The sequence below is a fragment of the Vipera berus genome, assembly GCF_964194415.1.
Source record: "Vipera berus genome assembly, chromosome: Z".
NCBI lineage: Eukaryota > Metazoa > Chordata > Lepidosauria > Squamata > Viperidae > Vipera > Vipera berus.
In genome coordinates this window covers 32,677,848-32,683,886 of record NC_138205.1, presented here as the reverse complement: position 1 = coordinate 32,683,886, position 6,039 = coordinate 32,677,848, and positions in this window count along the sequence as shown.

Here is a 6,039-nt window from a genome sequence, read left to right as displayed (position 1 = left end):
ACAGAAATTGGAATGTCAGACTATCTCATGTGCCTTTTTCTGTAAATCTCTGACCAGCATTCCTGGTATAGGGAAGTGGGACAAGGGTAGAGGAAATGGCTTCTTTGAAGGAATTTCCAGTCTTTTTCCCTTGACAAGAAGCCCTCTAACTGGAGATGATTGCCCATATATATTCCCTTCTCTGATCTAGGACCATATCTAACAATGGTGACAGAATATGTGAAGCAGAGATTGGGAAAGGGCCCCAGATCCCCTTGATTGCAAGTCAGGAGCCCCTGAGGAGAACCTCTTCAGTGGAAATTTATGAAAACAGTGCCTGTGTTATGGTTCCAAAGATAAGCTCATGAGTAACATGGCCTTACACAGCATACTGTATAGTTGTATTAGGAATATTTTTGTTGCCATGAGTTGTTGCTTCTGGCAAGATTTCTGTGCCTTAAACAGTTTCAATGACAAATATCAATGAAATTGGTGTAAGCTTTTTTCCCTACTGTAAAGCTTCAGGAAGGGGTGAAAAGATTTCATGTTTTGTATCTGTGTCCAGCATGCAGTTATATAAAGGCATAGAAGCATTTATTCTATTTTTATGGCAATCTTAGTTTAGCTGAACAGAATTCTATTTCAGAAAGGTATTAGAAAAATGGACTGCTGAATCGGGTAGAAATTCAAAAATGAAAGTCTATGCAAGGGGCAAGGAGTCTTGAGTTTTTCCATGGCCACTGTACTCCATCTCCACTGTACTCCATCTCCTATCAGCATCTCTGATGAGCAAAGAGGATGGGTTTTGAAGTCCAACAGTTTATGGTACAATTCTATACCCTTTTGAACAGTGGCACAGCATCATGATTTGGGGAGTAAAATGCTGGTTACTCTAGAGATTTCTTCTCTGTCTCCCTCCTCATGAGATTAAATTGGCAAGAAGTACAGTATAGCCCTTCAAAATGTGTTCAATATTTTCCCACCTACAAAATAAATTATACTTGTAGGTAGTGAATGACTATAAGTAGCTCCCAACTAGCAAACATCAATAAGTAGGTTTTGAAAATGATCAAACACCACAATGCCAATTTCTTAAAGATTATGTTTAAGGAACCCAGAATTGTTTTTACAGTTGACAAAAAGTTTGTGGAATGTAATCCCCATAGTCGCCTGATTAAGTTTTGAAAAAAAAATCATATTTGTTTCAAAAACTGTATGAAGTCCTCCCCATTTGAATAACTTTACCTGAATAATTTTAATTTTAAGTACCCTTCAGCATGCTTTGCCAAGCAGAATGACAAATGTTTTATTTATTGAAACAAAACTTTTGGTATATTGTATTGTTTTCTCTTTATAAACAGAATGTAAAACTATAAATATTTTCCTTTTTTTTGTACACATAAATTTGTTATGCCTTTTCTTTATTTGGCTTACAAAGTGTGAAGCTTAGATTAAACCAGAGATGGTGATAAGATAAAGGATCTTCATGTTAATTCCTGCAAACTTAATTCATGAGTGCAAATATCACCTTTGGAAGCATTGGTCTCCAGCAGAACATACATGAATTTGGTAATTTTGTAACAAAAATACTCTGTGGAACTTCTCACATATGCAACCATTCTTGTTGGCTTACTTAAAATCCAGAATTGTTGGACCAAAGTGAATGTCTGAAATATTATAAGAGTTCAAACTGATTTAACCTGGGACTGAACAGAGTCTATTAGAATCTGTTGGCGTTTCTGCAGCTCTGTCTTCTTTCTCTAACAACTCAAGTCTGACTCAGATTGGATGGGATGATTTGTCTGAGACAATGAAATCCATTCCTTCTCATCCCAGGATCATCCCTCTTCTGAGGCAGAATGATTTAACTCATTAGGGAAGCAAAACATTACTAATGTAATCTTTGCTTTTTTATTGTTCTGAAAAGACACAGAGACAGCTTCTGATATTTTCTGCTGGGAACCAAAAATTAATTGGATTACTTTACTTTGTGTCTTGTCTTAGAAGAGGAATCATTGTCTTTCTGTTGCAGGTAACAAATGCCCAAGACTTACTGTTGCTTAAGGAGAGTTCTTTCCCCCACACATCTAAGCCAAAAGGCATGAATATCAAAAGTCAGCCAAATTATTTTGTCACATAGAGAAGAGAATCTCACAAGCTCATCTTTCCATCTCTGGTGGGGATATTAAAAATTAAATAACTATTATATGTCTTGCTCTCTCCATGTATGACAGTTGACCACTGCTCTCCACAGTTGGTATCCAGGCTTGTCATAATTGGGCAGATGCAACAGAGATTCAGTTCAGAGTCTAACATTAATTCCTGCATCACATTTTTTTTTGTTTTGCTTTTAAACTTTCTGCCTACTGATCTACCTTTCTCCAAATGAATAACAAGACTGATGAAAAAGCCAGTGCCATTTCCAGATCTTTTACTGTTGGAGATGAATAAGACACCTCATCTCTGTTCCACTCTTTATGTTGAAAAGTTAGCCAAATTTGGAAGTTGCATTTTCTTCTAGCCTAGAAATTTTCAGGACAAGCAATATAGCTCACCAAAGTTCTCCCATCACTTCCATCCCATCTATTAGCATTACAGGTAAGGTCACTTCTATCTTAAGATACTCGAGTATTTATTTGCCTAGAGTTTGGTGGATCTTCCTATCACTTCTCACATATGACAAGCTTTAAGGGAATCAGTGTTCCTATTGATAAGGGGTCAAAGTAGCAAACTGTTTCTCTTGTATAATTGCCTTTTGATAGACTTTTCTGGAGCTCATTATGGGATGGCTACTCTTGTTGTTAGCTGCAAAGTCGTGTCCGACCCATCGTGACCCTATGGACAACGTTCCTCCAGGCCTTCCTGTCCTCTACCATCTTCTGGAGTCCATTTAAGCTCATGCCTACTGCTTCAGTGACTAGTAGATGGCTACTCTAGTCCTTTGTTTTTGGCCTCTAGACTTTCACCTGGCCATAGTTACTGAAAACAAGTCACACAACTTCTCACTATTTTGAGAAACTTGAAAATACTGTTTAAGGTAGGAGCCTTAAAATCAAAGATCCAGGTTTCTAGAAAATTTGGAACCAGAAAGTTTCCTATACAAATGAGTATGATTCTGCTGAACCTATCATTGTGGTATTCATAGTCTGCACATATATTTAGGCTAGGTTAACTGATATGAAAAATAAGTCTAGCCTACTTTATGAGGTTTCACTGGTACATTCAAAGAGATTGAAATATTTGTGATGAGGAGGAAATGTTTTTCCTGGCATATTGGAAACAACACAGGCAACAGGCAACAATAAGATATCCTCCCATTTGGAAACTGCTAAACTTGCCTGAGGAGGAAAATTTTGAAAAAATTTCCAGCCCCATCTCTCATTAAAACTGGTTTTTAAATTATGTTAAATGTAATTCTTTCCATAGGGTGTCCATGGGGTGGAATTAGGGGTGGGAATGGTGTTTCAAAAAAAAAATCAAGATGGCACCTGTGAATTTAAAGCTCCGCCTCCTTTATGTATTACATATATGATCCATGTAAAAAAGTGGGGGTTTTTTTGTCTTCCCTGACTTCATTGTTCCTCCCCAAGAAAACATCCCTGCCACTTTACATCATCAATTCTCCTGCTTATCAAGATTTGCCCACTTCTCATGTAAGTGGCAGCCATTTTTCATTGATGTTGATGATGTTTTTTTCCAGATTTCTAGATTCTTCTGTAAATTTCAAGAGATTGGGGAACCATAGTCAAAAATATATAGCTCCATGTACACTGTCCATGTTTTGAGATTATTATTTGGAGGAAGCTATTGTTTGGAGCCCACAAATGAGCTTATCAGTATCATGATCAGATACTGACAAATGTTCCCACTTATTGGAGAAAATAACCATTTACGGTGGTCCAATAGCAAAATGTCAAGGAATTAACATATCCAGCACACATCTACCCATTTTTACAGATGGAAGCTCCTGAAACGAATGGCCATTCTGCACCTGTACCTGGCAGAGCCTAGTGGATGGTGAGGTGATAACTAAATAGAGTACAAACATATTCTGTCAATACCCTTTTTTAAAAGCGTTCCCATGATGCCATTCTCTCCTTTGAAGGAAAGGTAATTAATTCTAGTGACTAGGAATAGAGGCAACTGAGGCATTATAGGCATCAAATCAGTTCAAATATTTATTTTAGTCACTGAATGGCATAAGAGTAAGGAATCTACAATGGGGACTACAATTTCATGCCAATTCAAGGATATACGGATTGGTATATGAACTCAACAATGGGGGAAGAAGAGTGAGCAAATGTGGTTTTTGACTCCACTGCTGAGGAGAGAAAATCTGTGATTTGCCTCCAGAAATGCAAGCAAGCCCCAGACATCTCTACATGCCAAATCTTGCATGTGTACATTATGATCAGGAAATAAAGTTCATGGGAAACAGTGCTCTAACATATCAAATTCAGACTTACAAAAATCAAAATAGGATAACCAGATGAAAAACAAGAGAACTGGATTGCATACAGAAACAGTGGACCCACCCCAGCCTGTAGGGGTTGTTCCAGGCTCAGCAGAAGTCAGCAGTGTTGCACAAGCAGTTCTTTTACCTGGGCATGTACCTCAAACCATGTGCTGGGTAAGCGTGGGCTGAGAGGCCTGGCCAGGAAGAAAACTCTGGAAATACTTGCCAGCCCAAAGTGTAGGAGCTGCTCCGCCTTGACAATACCTTTCTTTTCTGGAAGCAAGAGCACATCTTTTGTCAATGTTACTGTCCTCCTTTCTCCTCCTCTTCTGCTAAGGCAACTTCTTGTGGCTGCTATAAACAATGGTGACAGCCCATAAGGAAGAGAAGAGAGGGAGGGAGGGGGAGGGGGAGACCTATTTACCTGATACCAAGAGTTGAGAGCAGCTATTTCAGTTTTTTATAACACTTTGAGCAGAAGAGGCACAGTGGGAAATTAAAATGACAGCTTGCAATCTCAGGCAATGAACTATATGAAAAATAATGGTAACACCATTCTAATGATATTGATTGAACCACTCAGGGAACTTTCTGGAAATGTTATATTCTTTCTATTTAGTTATATTCTCTTTTATTTAAGAATATATTGCTACATTTTCCTCAGCAAGCTTCCTCAGTAAGGCCTGATTATTGGCCTGCTTAGAAGGATAACAAGGAAAAAAAACAGTTGACTATTGTTTGCGCCAACTACAGGCCAAAAAAAGAAGTATTGATTGGCAGTTGATTTTTTCATTCTTTAGACCTACAAGCACATCACACCTCATTGCTCACAGGGCTTGATGTCCAAATAGTTTGTCCAATAAATGTGTGTTACATTTCAAACTGCATTGAGAAAGATTCAGCTGAGCTGGGAAGGATAAGTCTGATCATTAAAAAAACTGTCTGACATAATCTGAAAATATATCAGGGTACAAACAGAGCTTCTTTGCATCACTCTTAAAGGCGGGAGTGATGGTGAAAGATGGGAAGATTGACTCACTGAGGCATCCTTGTTACACACTTCCGGAATCTCATGTGATCACTTACGTCTACCGATTGCCTTATCATCTTGCTTTCTCCAGAACCAAATACCAACCATGTTCATGTAACATACTGAAGTATAAACTAGCCAATCTGAATCCAGCTACAAGATTAATTTACTTTTTGGTCATGTTAATGTGTCCTGCAAACTTAGAAATGCAGGTTAATTAAACAAAAATAATGTCTATTGTACAGACACAGGGATTATAAAAGAGAGAATGAATCAACGAGGACAGATTTCCCTAACTTGGCAATCTCCAGGTGTGCTAGACTGAAACTCCCACATTCTCTACTCAGGGTACTGTCTGGGGATGATGAGAGTCATAGTCCAACCTGGAGACATCAAATCAGAAAAGGTACTGATGAAGTAGACAAGGTTTCATACATTGGGTGCATTTGGAAGGAACGTGGTTGGCTTTTTCATAATTCACAGGTCAGAGTCAACAAAATTATCTCTGCCATGTAATTAACCCCCATTGAACTCCACCAGGTCACTGAAGCTATTTCTTTTTCTTTCTAACTAG